Here is a 23,345-nt window from a genome sequence, read left to right on the forward strand (position 1 = left end):
TAAGGTGGGCAACACCTTTCTGTCAGAGATGTGTGCTGCATGTGTAGGTCTCTTCCTGTTTGGAGTAATTGCCAATGTATGTATGACAGGGTATGAGAGCTCCCCATACAGGCCTGTTTGGTCTCCAATTTTAGCTGAGGTTTCTTTAATTAATGTCACATACTTGTTTTCTAAATTGTGTTGTTCTGGGAACTTTTTCATTAATCTGAATTTTCAAATGTGTTGGCATAAAGTTATCCTTAATATTCTTACATTATCTTTTAAATGTCTGTAGGATTTGTAATGCTGTTGCTGTTTTTGCTCCTTTTTATTGGGGTATAGTTGATTTACAATATCATATTAGTTTCAATTGTACACATAGTGATTCAGAACTTTTATAGATTATACTCCATTTAAAGTTATTATAAAAATATTGGCTATATTTCCTGTGCTGTACAATATATCCTTGTAGATTATTTATTTTATACATAGTAATTTAACCTTTTAATCCCCTACCCCATCTTACCCCTCTTTCTTCCCCTCTTCCCACTGGTAAGCGCTAGGTTATTCTTTATATCTTTGAGTCAGTTTCTGTTTTGTTACATTTGTTTGATAACATACAGTATTTGTCTTTTTTTTGTCTGACTTATTTCACTAAACATAATGCCCTCTGGGTCCTTCCATGTTGTTGCAAATGGCAAAATATATATATATCTCCTAATCTTCTTTATCCACTCATCTGTCAATGGACACTTAGGTTGTTTCCGTATCTTGGCCGTCTTGTAAATAATGCTGCTGTGAACATTGGGGGTGTATGTATCTTTTCAAATTAGTGTTTTTGTTTTGTTCAGATATATACCTAGGAGTGGAATTGCTGGATCATATGGTAGTTCTAATTTTAGTTATTTGAGGAACCTCCATACCGTTTTCATAGAGGCTACACCAATTTACATTTCCTCCAACAGTGTATGAGTTCCGGTTTCACCACGTCCTTGCCAGCATTTGTTATTTGTAGAATTTTTGATGATAACCATTTTGACAGGTGTGAGGTGGTATCTCATTGTGGTTTTGCTTTGCATTTCTCTGATGATTAGTGATGTTGAGTGTCTTTTCATGTGCCTGTTGGCCATCTGTATATCTTCTTTGGAAAAATGTCTATTCTGGTCTTCTGCCCATTTTTAAAAATCAAGTTGTTTGTTTGATATTAAGTTGTATGAGCTATTTATGTGTTTTGGATATTGACCCCTTATTGGTCATATTATTTGCAAATATTTTCTTCCATTCAACAGGTTGTCTTTTTGTTTTGTTGTTGATTTCCTTTGCTGTGCAAAAGCTTTTAAGTTTAATTAGGTCCCATTTGTTTATTTTTGCTTTTATTTCTTTTGCTTTAGGAGACAGATCCAAAAAATATTGCTATGATTTATGTCAAAGAGTGTTCTGCCTCTGTTCTCTTCTAGAAGTTTTATGGTTTCTGGTCTTACAGTTAAGTCTTCAGTCCATTTTGAGTGTATTTTTGTAGATGGTATCAGAAAATGTTTGAATTTCATTCTTCTTCATGTAGCTGTCCAGTTTTCCTAGCACCATTTATTGAAGAGACTGTCTTTTCCCCATTGTATATTCTTGCCTTCTTTGTCATAGATTAATTGATCATAAATGCATATGTTCATTTCTGGTCTCTCTGTTCTGTTCCATTGATCTATGTGTCTGTTTTTGTGCCAGAACCATACTGTTTTGATTATGTAGCTTTGCAGTATAACCTGAAGTCAAGGAGTGTGATACCTCCAGCTTTGTTCTTTCTCAAGATGGTTTTGGCTATTCAGAATCTTTTGTGTTTTCATAGAAATTTTAAAATTACTTGTTCTAGTTCTGTGAAAAATGCCATGGTATTTTGGTAGGGATTGCACTGAATCTCATAGATTGTCTTGGGTAGGATGGTCATTTTAACAATATTAATTCTTCTAATCTGTGGACACAGTTTATATTTCTATCTGTTTGTGTTGTCTTTAATTTCTTTCATCAGCATCTTATAGTTTTCCCAGTACAGATCTTTTACTTCCTTAGTTAAGATCTATTCTAGGTATATTATTCTTTTCATGTGATGGTAAATGGGATTTCTTTCTTAATTTCTGTTTTTGATAGTTCATTGTTAGTGTATAACAGATCTCTGTATATTAATTTTGCATTCTGCACCTTTGCTGAATTTATTGATGAGTTCTAGTAGTTTTTTGGTGGCATCTTTTAGGATTTTCTATGTGTAATATCCCTTCATCTGCAAACAGTGACGGTTGTACTTCTTCCTTTCCAATTTGGATTTCTTTTATTTCATTTTCTTGTCTGAAGTGGTGAGAGTGGGCATCCTTGTCTTGTTCCTGATCTTAGAGAAAATGCTTTCAGTTTTTCACCATTGAGTATGATGTTAGCTGTGGGCTCATCATATATGTCCTTATTGTGTTGATGTATATTCCCTCTATGCCCACTTTCTAGAGAGTTTTTTTTTTTTTTTTTTTAATCACAAATGGATGTTAAATTTTGCCAAAAGCTATTTCTGCATCTATGGAGATGATCATATGATTTTTATTCCTCAGTTTGTTAATGTGGTGTATCACATTGATTGATTTGCACATATTGAACCATCCTTGTGTACCTAGGATAAATCCCACTTGGTCTTGTTGTATGATCCTTTTAACGTACTGTCGAATTTGTTTTGCTAATATTTAGTTGAGGATTGATGCTCCTTTCACTCTTGATATTGTAATTTATGCTGTTCCTTTATTTTTTTCTTGACTATCTGCTAGGTGTTTATGAAATTGTATTTTTTTTTCAAAGAACCACCTTCTTTGATTTTTCTCTATTTTAATATTAAATTTGCCCTTATATTTATTATTTATTTCCTTCTCCTGTTTTAGTTTATTTGGCTCTTTTCTTAATATTTTGAGCTAAACTTAGTAGATTATTGTTTTCAGCTTTTCTTATTCTCTAATAGATGCATTTAAGGTTATAAATTTCCTTCCAATTACAACATTAGCTACATTCTACCAATTTTATTTTCATTAAGATTCACAGGAAACTATTTTCTAATTTCCATGTTAATAAGGTCTTTCCCCATGGTTATTTACAATTATATTGCTTAGTCTCTAAACATTTTTGATTTCCTAGTTTTTGTTTTATTATTGATTTGTTGCTGAATTCTAATGTAGTCAAACAACATACTCAATTATATTTTCTTGGACTTACTTTATGATCCAGAATATAATAAATTTTAATAAACATTCAGATAAACTTGAAAATTTTGTTTATTATCATATCATTGTTAAGTGTCGCATTCTATATATTTCATTTTGGTAAATACTGTTAATCATCCTAAGATTTAAAAAACTTATTTCTAGTATTTTGCTTTGCTTGTTCTACCATTTACTGTTAGTTACTGGAAGAGTTTGTGAAAGTCTTCTATTATATTTATGTGTTTGCTTATTTCTTCTTTTAGTTATATCCTTTTTTGCTTTATATATTTGGTGTTATACTGTTTGCTGCAGACAAATTTAGAATGTTTATATCTTCCAGGAGGATTGACCATTTTATTTGTATGAGATATTCGTCTTTATCTTTAGTTGTATGTCTTGCTTTAAAGTCTACCTTGCCTTTTATAACTATAGCTACATCAATTTCTTCTATTTAGTGTTTGCAAGCTATAACTTTTCCCAGCCCATTACTGCCAGCCTTTATTTGTTCTCTTATTAAAGGTATGTCTCTTATAAAATCAGTATATAGTTTTTAATTTTAATTCAGTGTGATACTTTAAGTTGGTGCATTTAAACTATTTATATTTAATTGCTGATATGTTGCAATTTTTATATAGCCATTTATTTTTAATTTTCCCTATGTTTTATAGTTCTTTCTCTCTCTCTCTCTCTCTCTCTGTTTGCTTACTTTTTGATTAGTTCAACCTTTTAAAAAGATACTACGTTTTCCCCATCTATTAGTTTGTAGATATTCTTTTATGGGTTCCCTAGAGATTAAAACATGAATCTTTGAATTGTTATAGTCTAATATTAATCAATTCACAAATAATACTAGGATTATGGAACACTTTTAACTTCCTCTACCCCTTCTAGCCTATTGTGTGATTGTGGTCATGTATTTTAATTTTACATATATCTTATATACTACAAAACTTTATACTTTTTTGTACAATGTTTCTTTAAATTAATTCTCATATTTAAACTTAAAAAAAATTCCTTTCTGCATTTCTTGTTTCTGTGTGGAAGTATTTTCCTCCTTCCTGAATAATTCCTTATAGTGTTTCTTTGGTGCAGGTCTATTGGCAATAAATTCTTTGACGTTTTGTATGTTTGGAATTATTTTTCTTTCACCTTTATTCAGTTAATCCATTTCATTTATTTTGCTTTATTCTTTAGCGAAGAATGTTTTCTCTAAGTATAGAATTTTAGGTTGGTGGTTGTTTCCTTCTCTGCTTTCAAGGTGCCGTTCCAGTGTGTCTGGCTACCACAGTTTTATTGAAAAGTCAGCTGTTAGTCTAAACTTTGCTCCTTTGACAATATCCCCTCAACCTCATGCTTTGAGATTTTCTGTTTCTTTCGTTTTCAATCATTTATATATGAGGTACTTTGGTGTAGTTTTCTTTGTAGGTGTCCTTCTTGGAAGTTGTATCACTTCTTTAATCCATACCTTCATGTCATTCACCAGTTTTAGAAAATTCTGTGCTGTTATCTATCCAGATATTGATCTGGTCCTGTTCTCCGTATTTTTCTCTTGTAGCACTCAAATTCCATATATGGTAAACCTTTTCACAGGGTTACATATATATCTCTTTCATGTTCTTTTCTGTACTTGTCATCTTTTTTTTTACCTTTTATGCTTCATTCTGAGTATTTCTACCCATGCATTCTTCCAGCTCTCTTCTCCTGTGTCCCATCTGCTGTTTAACCTGCATACTGAGTTCTAAATTTCAGTTATTGTAGTTTTCAGCTCTAGAATTTCCATTTTATTTTTGTTTATATATTTCAGTTGTTTGGTCAACTTGTCTAATATCTCATCTATTTTATTGGACATTCTAATCAAAGTTTAAAATCTGAGTCTTGTAACTCCAATAACTAAGTCACTTGTGGGTTTCTTTTAATTGCTTATTTCCCTACTTTTTGATATGTCTGGTAATTTCAGTAGACGTTGGACATTATGGATGTCATATTTTAGAAATTCTGGATGGTGTTATTGCTCTTCAGAGAAGATTCACCTTTTTCTATAGCAGGCAGCAGGGGACAAATCATCTCATACCATCATGGGTAGAGCTGACCTGAGGTTGGATTGCATTCTTTATAAGGGTCAATCTACCTTTTGTTCAACCTCCATCCTAGGGTCTCACTCTCTAGGTGTCCCAACTTAGCGCTTATCACATCTCCTAGAACTGTTCTCCTTGGCAGGTCTTCAAATCTAACTTTTGTCTCTCTAGCACTGTGAGGTTGTCAAAAATCTTTTTTCTTTTTATCCCTTTTAGTCTGGCTTCTTAACCTGTTCTGTGACATTTATAGATAAATGCCTCAAGAAGAAAACTGGTACTGAATATGGGTCTCAAATCTCTATTCTTTCCTTCTGTCTCTGATCTTTGCTCCTCAAGTTCTGGCTAACTTGGCAGCCCTGAACCCCAACTTAATTTAACCCCAGCCCTGTGAAATTGCCTGTACCTCTGCTGGTTTCTATCCCTTGTAACAATTACCCCTGCCTATCATTTCAGCTTCCTAACCTGTGGCAAAAATTGACAAATGTCCTGTGGAAAATACCAGCATTCAGAGAGTTGGGGTAACCTCAGTGAGCTTTCCTTTTCTCTGGGGTCGGGATTTTAAATTCTGACTGCCACAGAAACTCTCTGGTGCTTTCAAACAAATGAATTTTGATATGTTGTCGGTTTTTATCATTGCTCTTGGTGGGAGTGTTGGTCTATTACAAGCTACTCCAGTTTAGAAGACAGTGGATGCTGTGAATTGCATATTATACTCAGACTTCCTATCTTTGGTCTAATAGTGCTGGTCAATATCAGTCCATTGTTGCCATTGAGCAAGCAATTATGGCACTGCAAAAATGAACTATGTATTATAAATGACACTTATTTAGCATTTTGGACTTTATAGTTGTTCTCATCTATTACCACTTTCTGTTTTCATTGCAATCTTATATTGATAAAATGAGAATCATTTTCCTCATTCTGTAAATGAAGTAACGTCTTTTAGGAGTGATTAAGTGGGTTATTCAAAATCACACAGTGAAAAAATGCCACTGTTTGGACTCAGACATAAGCCATCTACACAGTAAGTTTTTCTCCTTCATCTATGTTACTTTTCTTGAAAGAAGATTCTAGATATGGAAGAATGCCCAGGTATTTTTATTTATTTGTATCCTTAATCTCAGGCTATATAATATGGTGAATAAGTGCTTGGATTTTGCTGTTAAGAGACCCACATTCAAATTCAAAATCTTCCATTTAATTATGATATGACCCTTTGCAAGTTACCTTTTTAATCTTCTATTTTGCCATCTTTTAAAGTATGGATAATAAATTTTACCTTATTCTCAGGTAAGTTAGGAATGGCAAAAGAATTAATGCAAGTGGGGATTTTAGAACACTATGTGCCATCCAGCAAGAGCTATTGTTAGCTATCATATTTAATAATGATAATATTATTGGTGTTGTTTTTGCTATTGTTGTTACTAATGCCTCTGGACCATTCCCAAAGCTCCCTGTATTTTCATTTCCTTCCAAGTCTTCCCCTGTAATATTCAAGTGATAGGTTTGCAGAGGTCCAAAAGTACTGCTCATAAACCATTCAGAAAGCAGATGCTTGCATTTTATTGCCAGTGACAACTATGCTTTGTCATCAGTGGGTAGAACTATGAATAACAGCTGGAATCCTGGATTCTTGGAAAACAGTGTTACTCAAACTGTAAATTTCTTTATGCAAGGCTTGAGAAACCAAAAGCCCTCGAGGATATTGACTGTAACAAGAGATTTCCTGTTTTGTCATCTTTTGGCTGCTGTCTGAAGGCCACTTCATTCTCTGCTGGTGAAGCTGTCCATTGCTTCTCATATCCTGTCATCACAGGAGTGGCAGAGGGCATGTGACATTCTGGAAGAAAGGAGAGGTTTTTGGTATAATTACATGGTGAGCTTAGGGTAGGAGGAAGGGGTAAGGAAATCAGCCTGCCATTTTATTCCAGAGAGGGATCAGTGATTCAAATCATCAAATCCAAAGGAGAGTTAAAAACTCCTTCAGCTACAACAAGGAAGGTGCACACAGGCCAGCTTCTGTGAACACTCTGTGAGTGTTCACAGAGCTTCTAGGAGGATGTGAGTCTTGGTGTTGAGTGGGTCTCCAAGTATGAAAGCAGGGATTTGGTAGTATATCAGTCAGTTTATACTGAGATTTGCTGCAGTAACAAATTGCCCCAAAGTCTCTGGCTTACAACGACAAAGATTTTTTTCACACTTCATGTCCATTATGGGTCAGTTGTAATTATGCTACACAACTTCTTTATTCTGGGATTCAGGCTAATAGAGCTGCACCTATCTGCTGTATCAGTGGTTTTATGGCAAGGAGAAAAGAGAACATAATAGCTGAATACTGTAAGCGCACAGTGACTCTTAAAGCTTCTGATTGGAAGTGTTTATGTGAAACTTCCATTTTTATTTCATTGGCCAAAGAAAGTCACATGGACAATTTTGATGTTAGTGGGGTGGAGAAAAATAAGCCTTGCATAGGGAGAGGCAGTGAAAACTTTGAACAATCATGTAATCTACCACAAGGACAGGTTTACCCACAAAGAAAGGGTTTGGATGCCCTAGTATGGCTCGACTGGAGAAATCTGAATACTGACTGCTGGCAGTTGGGAAGTGCTGAGACATATAAGTCTCTGCAGCATCCTAGTTATTCAGACGTTTGTCTCCAGTCCTCTCTTGGAGCCCGTGATCCCAGTATGGCACAGTCTTGTCCAGAGACCTATATGCGTCAGGAATGCCCACCTGTCTACTCCTGCAGCATTTCCCTGGACATTGAGTTGAGATTGTTGTTAGCAGAACACAGGTATGAGCATATGTGACCGCTTCAATGAGCAAATAAAGGCTTTCTGGAAGAATCCAAGTATAATCTTGTTGGTGGTGTATATGGAGCAGGAAGGTCCTGTGCAGTTTGAATACCCCAATTGTCGGGGTCTCTTCAATGAGGAAAAGCTGCCATTTTAATTTTCATGGAGCAGACCGGAACCAAAATTTTCCTGAGCTTTACCTTTTTTTGGTAGCTGCAGTCTTGAAGTGGGATGATGGTGTTATAAGTGGTTTCCATGCCACCCGCATTCAGTTTCTCATTGTTACTTTGAAGTACCATTTCTTTTCAAAACTCCATGCCTTTCAAAGGTTCTTTTTCTGCTGCTTGGATTTTGTAGGTCTTACCCTCATAGTGAGCTCTTACTCATTCTTTTCTGTTAATATACAAAAAAATATGTCCCCAGTTAAATATGTATCACTTACATAGCACAAGTCTTATATAATCTTTAGAGACAAAAGATAAACTGATAGAAAACAAGATTTAAATTACCTTTAATTCCATGATCCAGAGATAACCATTGTTCTTGTTGCAGTGGCTAACCTTTCAGACTTTTTCTCCGTGAACCATCATCAACAGTATAAATGATATTATGTGCACAGCAACTACCAGTGTGGAGGCTGACAGCACAGCTGGCCCCCACTACTCATAACCTGATGGTCAAGTTATTCAGATTCTCCAAATGTGTTTCTTCATCTGTAAGATGGTAATTTTACTTTCTCATATTGTTGTTAGGATTGAGTGAGTTACTCTTTATAAAGTTCTTAGAATACTGCCTAACATATTAAATGCTTAATATTGACAGGTATATTTTTTTCTGGATAATTTACATGTTAGTATATTTCTATATCAATATATCTGTAGTCATGCCATCCTTTTTAATGAAATAATTATGTTACAATAGCACTGTATAACATAGTTCTTTTAATCAATTTTATATGGTAGAATAGTTAGGGTGCTTTCAATTTATTTTTCATTATTATTGAAAAAACATACCCTCAAATATTTAACTAGGAGAAATCCTTAGAATTTGGGTCACCAAGTCAAATACATGGCCAGTTTTATACCTTTTGCTGTAAATTTCCAGTGCTCTCTCTGTAACATTTGCCAGAAGCCTCTGTGTCCACTATACCTGTGAATCCATTCAGTTTTAGTATTTTTCTTAATGACGCTTATCTGATAAGTGGAAACAATTGCCAAAATTTATTACAAATTTCTTTTAATTCTGGTCAAAATGAATGTTTAAAAAGTACCTTTATTAGAAATTTTTTTGCCTTTTTGTGGAGTGTCATCACCCATTTAAATTTCTTGTCCATTTTTCTATTGGTCAGTCACACTCTTCTCTCAATCTCTTTCCCTCTCTCCCCCTCTCTCCCCCTCTTTCTTTCTCTGATGGAAATAACTTTCCTAATTTCAAATGTGATACATGTCAGTTGGAATATAGAAATATATAAAGGAGAAAAATGAAATTTCCCGTGAAACTCTTCCCCAAGACAGCTTTTATATACAGTTTGGTGTCTATCTTTCAAGATTTACCAATGGTCCTCAACCTTTATTGTGCATTAGAATGTCTTGGAAAGCTTGTTAAAACACAGATTTCTGAGTTCCATACCTAAACTTTTTGATTCAGTAGGTTTGGGGTAAGGCCTGAGAATTTGCATTTCAGACAAGTTTCAGATAATGCTGATGCTGCTGGTCTGGGGACCACAGTTTGAGAACCACTGTTGTATAGACACACAGACAAGGCACCCATACTGTTCAGTAACTTCCTATCTTTTGCTCAATTTATCACAGACAGTATTTATGTAGTTCTGACCCACCTCCGTATGTAGCGAAGTGCATCTTATTTGATATCAGAGGCATTTAAGTTGTTGCAATTTTATTATTATGATAGCAATGCATCAAAAATCTGTGTTCCTATTTGTCTGAATACTGTATTTGTGCAGGCTTTTCTGTAGGACAATTTCCTCGAAGTGGAATTGCTGGTAAACGGGCATGCTTATATAAAATTTGACACATTTCACTGTTCTCCAGAAAAATCGTACCGAAATTTACTTCTGCTTACTGGTGTAAGAGTTTCCTCACATACTGGGCAAAGACAGAGTGTGATCACTCTTTACCAGTCAGAGGAGAAACAAAGTACGTTTCACTTTTATTTTGATATAATTTCTTTTGTTGTTTGTGATGTTACACATTTTAAATGTTTATCCGGCCATTAGCATTTTTTCTTCTGGACATCATCTTTGTTCACTTTCATTCTTACTGTTTTATAAAAGCTAGTCATTTAATCATAGACAATCAGCTTTTAAGTTTGCAGATATTTTACCCATTTATCATACAATTTTATTTGCCTTTTTAAAAAAATTTATTTATTTTATTTATTTTATTTTTGGCTGCGTTGGGTCTTTGTTGCTGCGTGCGGGCTTTTCTCTAGTTGCGGCGAGTGGGGGCTACTCTTTGTTGCGGTGCATGGGCTTCTCATTGCAGTGGCTTCTCTTGTTGTGGAGCGTGGGCTGTAGGTGCGCAGACTTCAGTAGTTGTGGCTCATGGGCTCTAGAGTGCAGGCTCAGTAGTTGTGGCGCATGGGCTTAGTTGCTCCGCGGCATGTGGGATCTTCCCGGACCAGGGCTCGAACCCGTGTCCCCTGCATTGGCAGGCGGATTCTTAACCACTGCACCATCAGAGAAGCCCTTATTTGCCTTTTTTGATGAAGAGAAAAATTTAATTTGCCTTATATTTTACGCGTATTTCTTTTCCTTCATGCACTTTTCATAATCTGGTATTATTTGTTTGTTCATTTATTTAACATACATTTTTTGCTCAGCTACTACATACTAGAAGCTTTCCAAGGCACTGGGGATAGATAGTTAAAAATCTTGCCCTCTTGGAGCTTGTATTCTAGACAGTAAACGAGATAATAAAGAACTGATATAATGTTTTAGAAACTGATGAGTGCTATGGAGAAAAACAAAGCAGGGAAGGATGATGTGTATATTCACTTCGATTTTCTTCAGTTTATTATTATAATTTTATTTTTCAATTTTTCATTCATTTACAGATTATCTTGGTGTAAGACCTTGAGGTGTGGTTTAAGCCTGTCTTTTATCTAAATTTATTTCTTGAAAACATTGTTCTTTTCCTACATATCTAAAATATCTTTAGGGTGCACTAAACATATATATTTGGGTCATTTTCTTTTCTTTTTTTTTTTTTTTTAAATTATGTTCCATTGATCTACCTCTGTTATGGTCTCAGGTACAATTTTTTAAAATTGTCACTGTATATTTTATTCTCTAAAACTGCAACTTTCCCCCTTCTTATTCTTTTGCAATATTTTTTGGACTATTCTGATCTTCTTATGCTTGCTGATAAATTTTAGAATAATGTTGTGAAGTTCCAAATAAAATCACTTTGGGATTTTATTCAGTGATATTAAATTTGTAGGTCAATGTGTAAGGACTTAAAATCAGTTGATACAGTATTGAGTTGTCCTATCTAAGAACTTGGCTTATATAACAGTGTATTCTGTTAGCTTTATATTCTCCATCAAAGGGTAAATATTTTTCATCTGGGTTGTGTGCATTTTTCTACAAAGTTATTTCAAGGTGTTTTACATTTTTTGTTGCTATTGTAAATGCGGTAATCGGGTATCACGTTTTTTAACTGGATATTATTGCCATCTGGGGAAGCTAGAAGATTTTAAATTATATGCATAATTTAATATATAAACATATAATAATTTAATGATATGTATCCTGGACCCCCTACTGAACAATTGTAATAAGTTTAGTGGAATCTGGATTTCTAAGTGGTGTGTATGATCCACAAATAATGTTATAGTTACCTCTTCCTTTCCAAAATTTATCCAGTATTGCTTTGTCTTATATTTTCACGTTGCCAACGATTTCTAGAATGATGTTAAAAGAAAAACTGAGACAATTTCCTTCTCCTGTTCTTGACTTTAATGAGAATTCCTCCGTCCTATCATCACTGAATGTGATGGAACTGACGTTTCTCAAGCACTTAATATTTTCCAGGTGATGCACTGTGCTAGGTGCTGGAGGTCAGGAGAATTTTATGTGCAGGTTTTTCAGCACTCAGTTCATGACTTTGGTGCTTTTATGACGCGCCTTCCTCACAAGGGAGGTTTTTATTTTTTATTTTTTTAATTCATTCCTCATTTTATTGAGTTTTCTTATAGACTTTTCTTTTCTTTCATGAAAGGTCATCAGTGAGGGCTTCATCTTCTCGGTCAGTTTCTGTCAAGAGAGTTTCTTTTTTGTTGCTTTCACAAGGGAGTTTCAACTTACCTGAATATACAGTCGCCTGGTTGCAACAGGTTTTCATCAGAACTGCATACAGTTGGCCCTCCTCCTCCGAGGCTTCCACATCCTCAGATGGGGAAACATCGGGTGGGTGAGTGGATGGGGGATCCAGAAAGTCCTGAAAAGCAAAACTTGTATTTGCTGCGCTGCGTATCGGTAGGGGTCCTGGAACCAATTTGCGCGGTATCAAGGTGTATCCAGATGTGGCTGTATTTTTCACTTTTTTCTTTGGTTCGTAAATGAGCTCTTCCCTTTTGTAGTTTTTAGGTCCCTTCTCTTTGTGCCCCCACTTTCTGTTCTCTGTCTCTCTGTCCCCCCCTGCCCACCCCTCCCTCTAGAGGCAGACTAGCCTCTGGGTGTGAATTCCAGCTCTGTTCCCAGGCTTCATAACCCTAAGCGGGTACCTAGCTTATTAAGGCCTCAGTTTGCTCATCTGCAGAATGCAGCTTATAAAAGGTCTGCCTCATCTGTGTGAAGTGAGGACCGACTGTGATCACCCTTGGCTGTGGTCATATAGTTTCTATCCCATTGGTCCTATGTTCTTCCTCGGGGTTTTGAGTTTGTATTTTGCCTCACCGTCATCAACATATTTATAGGAACCACTATAAAAGTCATTTCTAATTAATTTTATCTCCTTTCCTTTTTCCTGTGCGTTCAGAAAGAGCTTCTTCAATTTGTTTTCCTCAACGAGGTGCTGAAATTTCCTGTATTGTCAATTCAGCTGTTTAGCCCCTTTAATGTTTTAATTCTGCGAACTGTTATTTCTTTCCTTGAATTCATTCCCTAACTCTATCAGCGTCTCTTTTATTTCTCCCGCAGTAACTTGCCTTATTATTTCCTCTTATCTTACAGGCTCTGTGTTTTCTATGATTTCCTTGAGAGTGAAAAGCAGATGGTATCTAAAATTTCCCGAGCAGTTTTTCTTGAAAATATGATCCTCCTCTGCTTGTTGTATGTTATGTTTAAATCCTCCTTCGAAGTTCCACATGCTTTTCACAAGCCTCTTGTGGCGGTGGAGGTGGTGTTCGTTCTCTTTTAAATTTATCCTTGAATGTGGACAGTCATGTTCCAGCTTGTCACTTGCCCCAGAATCGCACAGCATTTTTCTAGGGTTTTATTCTGTTTGCCCTTATGTCCTCTGGGGTCCTTATCTTTGATCACGTAACATGAATGATGAAGTGAAATAATGTTTCATGAGCTTCATTCACTGGCTAACGCTTGCTACCAGCACTTAATAATTGTTAGTTACTATTATTGTTATTACAGTATTTTCTCCAGCTGGAGAAGAGGATGACCTAGGTTGGCATTAGAAGGTCAAGGAGACCACAGCCTCAGGTAGGATGCAAAGGGCCTTTGGGGACCAAGGCAGTCCAATCAGCAACTTCTCTGTTTGTTAAAACTCTGGTTCCTGTGTCTGTTTGGTTGCTGGGTAGCAAAGCGGTGTGACTGAATCAGGCTCCTTTCATGATGCTACTTACTGGTTACTGACTTGGGGCTTCCTATCCGAAGAGAGCCCTTATGGGATGCTGTTCAATTTCCCTTACACACCTGAAGTAATTCCCACTTGGTCATGGTGTATAATTCTTTTTATACATTGTTGAATTAGCTAATATTTTTAAAAGGTTTTTGCATCTAAGTTCATGAGAAATATTGATCTGTATTTTTCTTTTTGGTATTGTCTTTGTCTCTTTTTTTTTTAAACAAGATAGTACCGGTTTCATGAAGTGATTTCAAAAGTGGTCCCTCTTCTACTGTTTTTGAGAAGAGATTATGTACAATTGGTGTTTATTCTTGAAATGTTTGGTAGAATTTTCCAGTAAAACCACCTAGGTCTGGAGATTTCCTTTTTCGGTACTGTTAAAAATATGAATTCAATTTCTTCAATGGTTATAGGACTATTCAAACTTTCTGTTTCGTCTTCATTGATTTTAGCAGCTTGTGGTTTTTGAGGAATTGTCCATTTCTTCTAAGTTGATAAGTTTATGAATGTAAAGTTGTACATGGTTGTTCCTTATTATTTTTTTCATGTTTCTAAGATCTGTAGTGGTATCCCCTGTTTCATTTGTGATATTGGTGAATTTTGGCTTTGCTATTTTTATTTTCGCCAGTTTCTCTAGAGTTTTACCAATATTACTGATTTTTTTCAAGGAAGCAGTTTTTCATTTTATTGATTTCTCCATGTTTTCTTATTTTCAATTTTGTTGAGTTTTGCTCTTACCTTTATCATTGCTTCTGCTTGCTTTGGGTTTATTTTGTTCTTTTTCTAGTTTCTTGAGGTAGAAGCTTAGCTTTTTTTAAATTAAATTTTATTTAAAAAATTTTGGGGGGGTTTTTATTTTATTTTTTTAATATCTTTATTGGAGTATAATTGCTTTACAATGTTGTGCTAGTTTCTGTTGTACAACAAAGTGAATCAGCTATAAGTATACATATATCCCCATATCCCCTCCCTCTTTAGCCTCCCTCCCATCCTCCCTATCCCACCTCTCTAGGTTGTCACAAAGCATCGAGCTGATCTCCCTGTGCTATGAGAAGCTTAGCTTTTTGATTTGCTGTTTTTCCTTTTTTCTGAAGTAAGCACTTAATGCTATAGATTTTGCTGACAGCTCTGCATTAGCTGCATCCCAAATATTTTGATATTTTGTATTTTCATTTTTATTTAGTTATAAGTAATTTTTATTTCCTTTGAGACTTTCTCTTGGACTCATAAATTTTTTTTTTTTAGAAGCATGGTGTTCATTTTCCAAGTGTTCAGAGATTTTACCTGTTGTCTTTCTATTATCGCTTTTTAGTTTGGTTCCACTGTGGTCAAAGAAAATTCTTTGTATGATTTCAATTCTTTAAAATTTCTTGAGATATATTTTATACCTCAGAGTATGCTCTCTCTTGGTGAATGCTCTATGGTGATTGAAAAAATATATATGGAATGTTCTACATGTGTCCGCTAGATACTGTTGGCTGATTGTGTTCAGAACTTCTATTCCTTTGCTGATATTCTGTCTAGTAGTTCTATCATTTCTGGAGATTGGGGTGTTAATGCCTCCAACCCTAACTGCGGATTTATCTGTTTCTCCTTTTAAAAAAAACTATCTTTTTTTTTTTTTTTTGAGGCTTTGTTGTTTGGAGAGTACACATTCAGGATCATTCTCTTATTCATTTTTATATTTCTAATACAGTGCCCACATGTACTATAGGCTTTCAGCAGATATTGCCTGAATGACTTAGCAAGTTAAAATTAAATAAGTACATAAGTGAAAGATGGAAAATGTTTCACTCTCTCAAGCTGTGATTTTTTTACCCCCTTGGTTGTACAAATTATGCATCATATAGTTTTCAATTAAATCTTATTCCTCATTTATGTTTTTTAATGTTGATTTAAAAATTAAGTTTGAGAAGGATCAAAACTTAGTTGAAGAAGCATGGACTTTGGGTGAGACAGATTTGATTTTAAATATCTGCTGTGTGGTCGAACACATAATTTAGCTTCTTTAATTCTCAGATTCTTAGTTGGAAAATGAAAAAGACGGCACTCTGTCAATTGGGAAACAGTTGGTGACAATTGACAGAACTGCTGGCTTAAATAACAACAAAAATTGGTTTCTTTAACAGAAAATTTTGGAAGTAACTCATTCCAGGTGTGGCTTGATCTAGTCAGAGCTTCATTTTCTCATCAGGGAATGTAGCTATATTTTTTGTGATTCTCTGTAATTTTGGTCTTCAGTGGCAGTTGTATCCTTAGAGTGGCTTCCCTCATAGTAGCAGAAATAACGTCTCAGGTTCTCACTTTCCCATCACAGTTTACATAGAAAGGGTGAACATCTCCTTGGGCAGCTCCTACAGGAACTTCTTCCTCATAAGGACCCCAGACATTTTTCTTGCTTCTCATTGGCTTTCACCGGATCACATGACCTTCCCTGAACCAATCACCAAGACTATTAAGAAGGAACTGAGGGTGCTGTCAGTCCCAGTCAACCCACTTGGCTGAAAATAGGGGTCTTTCCTGGGTCTAAATGGGAAATGGGTGCAGAGGAGGCAGACAAATACGTGTCTGTTGTAGTTGCCAGTATTTCAAAGTTGCTATGAAGATTAGAAATAATATGCAGGGGGTACCCTTTGTAGTGCCTGGCATTATTCATTACATGTCAGATAACTCTTGATATTATAATGATGATGATTATGAGTAGGATTTAGTAATATTAGTAAATGTCTCCAGGAAGTTCTTAGAACAATATTATAGGGATGCCTTCAGTATGAGTTGAGCTCTGAAAGTGTTTTTATCAAAAATGACAGTAACTCTTGAGGTCTGGTGAGATCTAACAACAGTGGACTCTTAAGTGATCTTCCTGTCTGTGGTCTAACCTCCTTCAGACCATTCTCCGTGTTGCCTCCGAATTCCTAACCCGTAAATCTGATCAAATCACTCTCCTGCTCAAATCTTCAGATGACTCTCCTTGTCTGTAGCAGCGGTCCCCAACTTCTTTGGCACCAGGGACCGGTTTCCTGGAAGACAATTTTTCCCCGGACGGGGGTGGGGATAGTTCAGGCGGTAATGCCAGCCAGCGATGGGTCAGGCAGTAATGCCAGCCAGCGATGGGTCAGGTGGTAATGCGAGCGATGGGTCAGGCGGTAATGCCAGCCAGCGATGGGTCAGGCAGTAATGCCAGCCAGCGATGGTTCAGGCGGTAATGCAAGCCAGCAATGGGTCAGGCGGTAATGCGAGCAGTGGGGAACGATGTGGAATGGCAGATAAAGCTTTGCTGGCTCGCCCGCCGCTCACCTCCTGCTGTGCGGCCCAGTTCCTCATAGGCCACGGACTGGTACTGGTCCGCGGCCCGGGCGTTGGGGACCCCTGGTCTATAGCAGTGCTCTTCAGACTTTATTTGAATATGAATCACATGGAGTGTTTTAAAAATTCAGATTGTGATTTGATCAATAATAATAAGCTCCCAGATAATGTTGGTGTTGATATTGCTGCTCTGAGGATGCATTTTGAGAAACTAGGTCTGTAGGACAAAGAACAAACACTGTGTGGCAAAGACCCTCAATAATCTGACCTCACCTACATCCCTAACCTCATTTCCCATCATGTCCCAACCTGCACTACACAGTGCAGCCTTGCCTAAATGCCCCAGGTATTTGCATCCCATTGAACTTTTTCATACCCTTCCTTTTGCCTAGAAACTGCATCCCCTCCGCCGTCTTCCTTTCCAAGTTTTACTATTGCCTAATAATCTTCCAGTCTTTTGTTGGAAAGTTTATTTGACATGCCTTTCTATATTCAATCACGAGATTGTCCCATAAAATCCTCATAGTTTTTTCTTGCCTCTTCCCTCCTATAGAAATACTATTTTCTTGATAATAGAAAGGGCTGTTTTGTTGTTTGTTTGTTTTTATGTTAGTAAAACCAACAGAAACAGTTTATAATGGGCTGGATCCTGTGTTAAAGACTTTCCATGTATTATCACATTCAATCTCATCTGACCCTCACATCTACTCTGTGAGGTAGGTACTTCTCAATGTGTCAAACAAGACTCCCACTTGCAAAGGACAGAGTCCAGAGACTCAATTTAATTGACCTTTAAAAAAGAGGATTTTATTGGTTCATATCACTGAAAATTCCTGGTGGTAGGTATGGGTTACATTTATGGTTCAACCCACAGACTGGATAAACAATATTTTTTACAGCTATCTGACAAAGAACCCATGTCCAGAACATATAAAGAATGCCTACGAATTTTACAATACAAATACATAAGCACCTTAAAATGAGCAAAAGCCTTGAACATACCCTTCGTTAAAGAAGATATACAAATAGCCAATAAGTGGATGGAAAGGGTGTTCAATATCATTAGTCAACAAGGAATACAAATTCCAACCACAAGGAGATACCATTTTACAACCACTAGAGTGGTAAAAACAAACAAAACAAAAACCAAAATTGGCAAAAGCAAGAGTTAGGATATGGAGAGGCTGCAGGAACATTATGTTGCTTGCTGGGGGAAGTATCAAATGTTACAACCATTTTGGAGGATTTTTGTTAATTTCTTATAAAGTTAAACATCCATTTACCCAATGACCCAGAAATTCCACTCCTGGATATTCACCCAAGAGAAATGTAATCATGTGGCCACAAAAAGACCTGCCCAGCAATGCTCACAGCAGCTATATTCACAATAGCCAAACTCTGGAAACAACCCAAATGTCCATCATTGGGTGAATGAATAGACAAATTGTGGATATACAGAGGCAATGGAATATATAACAACAACAACAATAAGGGAATTTATATGACATATATATTATAGGGAATATATATGATATATATGACAACATGAATGTATAATTATGAAGTTGAGATGAAGCCAGACACAAAAAGATACTTATGTATGAAAATATTTATCCACGGTCATAGAAATAAGAAGTGGTTGTTTCTAGGGGGCGGGAGATTGATCTGAAAGGGGCCTAAAGGGACTTCCTGGGGTGATGGGAGTGTTCTATGTCTCGTTTTCAGTGGAGTTTACTTGGACGTACACAGTTGTCCAAACCCATCAAACTAAACACTTAAGAACTGCATCTTATCATATGAAAACTCTACCTCAAAAAGATAATTATGTAATACAGTGGAAACTTAAAACAAGAAAGAGAAAGACTTGTGGGACAGACAGAAATACAAGATGCTCACTGCTATCATTTCCATTTTATGGTAAAGATAAATTTGAAATCACGTCATGCACAATTCACCTAGCTAGTAAGTGGTGTGCAAAGACTCCGAAAACTACACATGAATCACCTTGTTACCCATCTTTCTTGCATCTACCACAAGACCTGGTGTGTAGCAGGAGTACAAAGAATGGTTGTAGAGTGAATGAACATATTCGCAATGAGTGCTGGTGTAGTTGTGCCTTACCTAGGCAATGGAGCCACAAATTCAGGAAGGTATGAGGAATATAAAGATGTGTCCTCATGCTAGGGTTGGTGCAAGGACTGGTCTTCCTACCTCCAACCCAGGAATAGTTCATTTGTTCTGTGAGGGAAGTGTGTCTGGGACAGTCGGATGTGCGGGACTTGCTGGATGGAGAGCATGATGGCGGATGGACCATGATGACCACGCAGTGATGTATCTGGTTCCATGTATGGATGGTGCAGAAAGCAAATCTGAACCACATTGCCTGTTTCACTGCTGTGGAATGGGAAATGAGAAACAAGAACATTTATCTCCTTGAGAGAAGAGTGCCCAGTGATTTTTCTGCACCAGGGGTTGTGTCTCTTCTTTGCTTAAACACACCCTTGTGTTCCACATTGTTGAAGCGTGAATTCCACCCAAGCAAAGCTGTCCAGAGTTTGTGGGGCCCTCCATATGCAATTTTGGGGAAGACCCTCTTTAAGCAAAATGGAAATTAAAATATATTTCAAATTAAAAAAAAAAGACCATCTGAATATGTTGTAGGGTTCCTCCCAAGGTCTTGGACTGGCCCCAAGCATGTGAGGGGCTAACTGAAACTTCAGTGTCATTAGCTTCAAGGTAAAATGGCCTCTGTGCCCAAGGATTCTCCCATAATCTGCTTCCTTCCTATCTCACTCAACTCATCCTCTTACAACTCGTATCTCCAACCCTCCACCCAGCTCCAGCCTCATGGAACTCTCACTATTCCCTGAATGTACTAGGCTATTAGTTTTCAACATCCATTTAACCCAGTGTTCCCTTTTTATAAAAAATATTTTGTAGGACCCCCTGAAATGAAATTCATAGATAATGTAACCAATCCACATGTATAATTAAAAAATCTATGTGACCTAATTGTAATATAAAGGAGAAATTAAAATGAAAGGAATTTATTATAAAATAATATACATACCACTGTGTAAATGCTTGTTCATGACTGTACCAAAGGGCTAAACATGTACTTATGATTTACTACCCTCCCCTTTTCTTTCTTCCACTGCCCTGCGGGCTTTGGTACCTTCAGTGTTAGGGAGCATTCCATGAGACCATTTCCAGCTCTGCTCTTAGCATACCCTATGCCTTCTCTCTGGACTGCCTTTCCTCCACTGTCCTAGCTTTTAAAATCCTCCACAATCAAGGCTCAGGTGGTGGCCCTCATCCAGAAGCTTCTCTTGACAGCTGACTGCTCCAGCAGTGATCAATACCATTGCCATCTGTACCTCTGACATCCGTCCAGACTTGTGGTTTGCCCTGGCTGCACCACGGCGTTCCTACTGATGTCCGATCTGATTAATATTATTAATCATTTATGTCCAAAGTTAGAGATGCTGGCAGAATTACAGAACTTCAGACACAGATAAGGCTAGAAGCGGCTCTATTTATGAAGCCAGAGGTTAGAACCAAAAGGTAAGGAGAAGCATATAAGTCTCTCTTACACTAATTTTGGAGTCAGCGTGTCCTTGCCTGTGAAAGCTCCGTTTGAATCTCAGCTCTTTCTTTTACCAGTGGTGTGATCTTGGGCAGGTTACTTACCCTCCCTGCACCCCAGTTTTCTCATCTGCAAACGTTACTGAGTCCAAGGTCATACTGCTCGCCAGACGACAGGCTGATAAATCGAGAGATGAGGTGTTGGGGCAAGGAATAGCAACTTTATTCCGAAAGCCAGCAGACTGAGAAGATGGTGGACTTGTGTCCCAAAGGACCATCTTCCCCAAGTTAGAATTCAAGCTTCTTTTATACTGAAAGGGGACGGGGGTGTGGTTTGTTGTTGCAACCTTCTTGGTGCCAGAATCCTTTGTTCTTGCAACTGTCCAGGTAGGTCAGGTCAGGATGTTCCTGTAAACCTCCAACAAGACAAATGTTCTTCTCTGTTCTGCAACTTTTTATCTCTATGTGAATGGAAAACTGTTAACACCTTTAAAGGCCAGAGCCTTGAGAATGGGCTATTCTGTGTACTTCAGGCTATAGGCGACATTCTTAACTTGTAGCAACAGCAATAGAATATAAAGGTTACAGTGAAAGAAACAGATCCAGTATGGAGTCAGATTCATTCTGCCCTATTACACAAAGTGAGGTTAATAACAGTACCTACCTTATAGGGCTGTTGAGCTAATGAAGTGAGGGATGCTTGCAAAATGCTCACACAAAGACTGGCACTTAGATGGGACTTCAGATACTATGATTTCAGAACATGCATACCCTCAGGTTCCTGGGTAGGCTAGTACAGGGGTTGGCAAGTTTGTTCTGTAAAGGACCAGATAATAAATATTTTAGGCTTTGCTGTCATACAGTGTCTGCTGCAACTACACAACTCTGCTGTTGTAGCATAAAGGGAGGCTCAGACAACATGTAAATGAGTGGGTGTGTGTGTTCCAGTAAAATTTTGTTTGCAAAGACAGACAGCAGCGTGGATTTGGTTCATGGGCTATGGTTTTCCCATCCCTGTCCTAAAGGATGGGCTAACAAGATGGTCTGTACCCAGAAGAAGGGCAGTATCACATGGCAGTTAAAAGCCTGGGTTATGTATATATGTCTTTTGTTTTTCTTTTAAGAAAAATAGGATCATATTTTACAATCTGTTCTGTACCCTGTTTTCTTTTTATGTATCAGCATATAGAGCACATATTGTAAATAAGTAAATGTATTTATGCATATTCATTTTTATTGCCTACACTAGTAATTTACTATATACGGATGAACCATCATTTATTTGGCTCTTCATCGGCTGCTGGAGATATAGCTCCAGTTTTACTTATTGTGGTTTATAATTATGCATTTGTGATGTGATTTACTTAATATTTTTCTCCTGTGAGACTGTTCCTGGAACTTGGGAGTCATAAAACCCTTGCCTTGGCACTCACTGCCATCTTGGGGAAGTTAGTTGACTTCTCCTGGCCAGAATTTCTTCACCAGTGAAATGTGGATCCAGCAGAGTGTTGGGAGGGACCGATGACTTAATGTTTGTAAAAGACCATGGAAATTGCAGAGTAAATGTTGTACCAGTCCCAAAGTATCTCTAGGGTGGCAAGCATCATTTTTGGCCTACATGTCATTTATCTTGGCCAAGGAGAGAATATGCCCATTTCCTATAAGAGGTGTCAGTTCTATTATATATCAAGAGATAAGAATAAACAATGCTGCTGTAAAGATCTTCGATAAAGAAATGAGAAAGTTAAAAAATAAAAGCAAGAGGGAAAGAAACTCCCTGGGTGTCTGCATTTAGCCACCATGTGACACTGTAAAAGCTCCCGATTTTGGGTCTGGTTGTTCAGTTAAGTCTTGATTTCTTTCTGTTTTCACTCCTACTTTCTATCTTTGTGTTTCTCATCCAGAGATGTTCTCAGGAGTGGTGATCCCTGAAGACAGGCCTGTGCTGGCAGGCTGGGGTGTGTGAAGAGGGGACAGATTAAAGAGAGGGACAGAGAGGATGGAGGTCAAACTTACTATGAAAAGCTCACTTCAAAGAACTAAGCAGGGTGTGAACTGCCCGGGCATACAGACTGGGGTTCCCTACAGGACTCCAGACTCTTCACCACCTGCATGAGAGGCAGGGGAACTGAAGCAGAAGAAAGGAAGTCAGAGAGGACTGGCCTAAGGTCCCCCAATCCCCAGCTGTTCGTAAGACCATCATCTTCCCAGGAGGATTTGGCTTAAGAAACACAGTAGGGTTGATCCACTGGTGGGGGCTTCAGAGTCTGCAACTCTGCAAGGCTGGGAAGAACCATAACACACACACACACACACACACACACACACACACACACACGAGACAATGTGTTATCAGACAAAGAGTTTTCCTCCATCAACCCACTGCAGTCCTGGCCTTCGCTCTTATATGACTTTTTTTTTTTTTTTTAATTTAAAAAACATCTTTATTGAAGTATAATTGCTTTACAATGGTGTGTTAGTTTCTGCTTTATAACAAAGTGAATCAGTTATACATATACATATGTTCCCATATCTCTTCCCTCTTGCATCTCCCTCCCTCCC

The 23,345-nt window shown here is 37.2% G+C and overlaps 1 protein-coding gene across 1 annotated transcript in view; it reads left to right on the forward strand.

Moving 5' to 3' along the window:
* HS3ST4 (heparan sulfate-glucosamine 3-sulfotransferase 4) overlaps nucleotides 1-23,345 on the forward strand; it is a 421,555-nt gene that overhangs the window by 108,077 nt on the left and 290,133 nt on the right. The gene's annotated exons all lie outside the window — the stretch shown is intronic.

This window comes from Eubalaena glacialis, chromosome 13, assembly GCF_028564815.1.
Source record: "Eubalaena glacialis isolate mEubGla1 chromosome 13, mEubGla1.1.hap2.+ XY, whole genome shotgun sequence".
Classification (NCBI taxonomy): Eukaryota; Metazoa; Chordata; class Mammalia; order Artiodactyla; family Balaenidae; genus Eubalaena; species Eubalaena glacialis.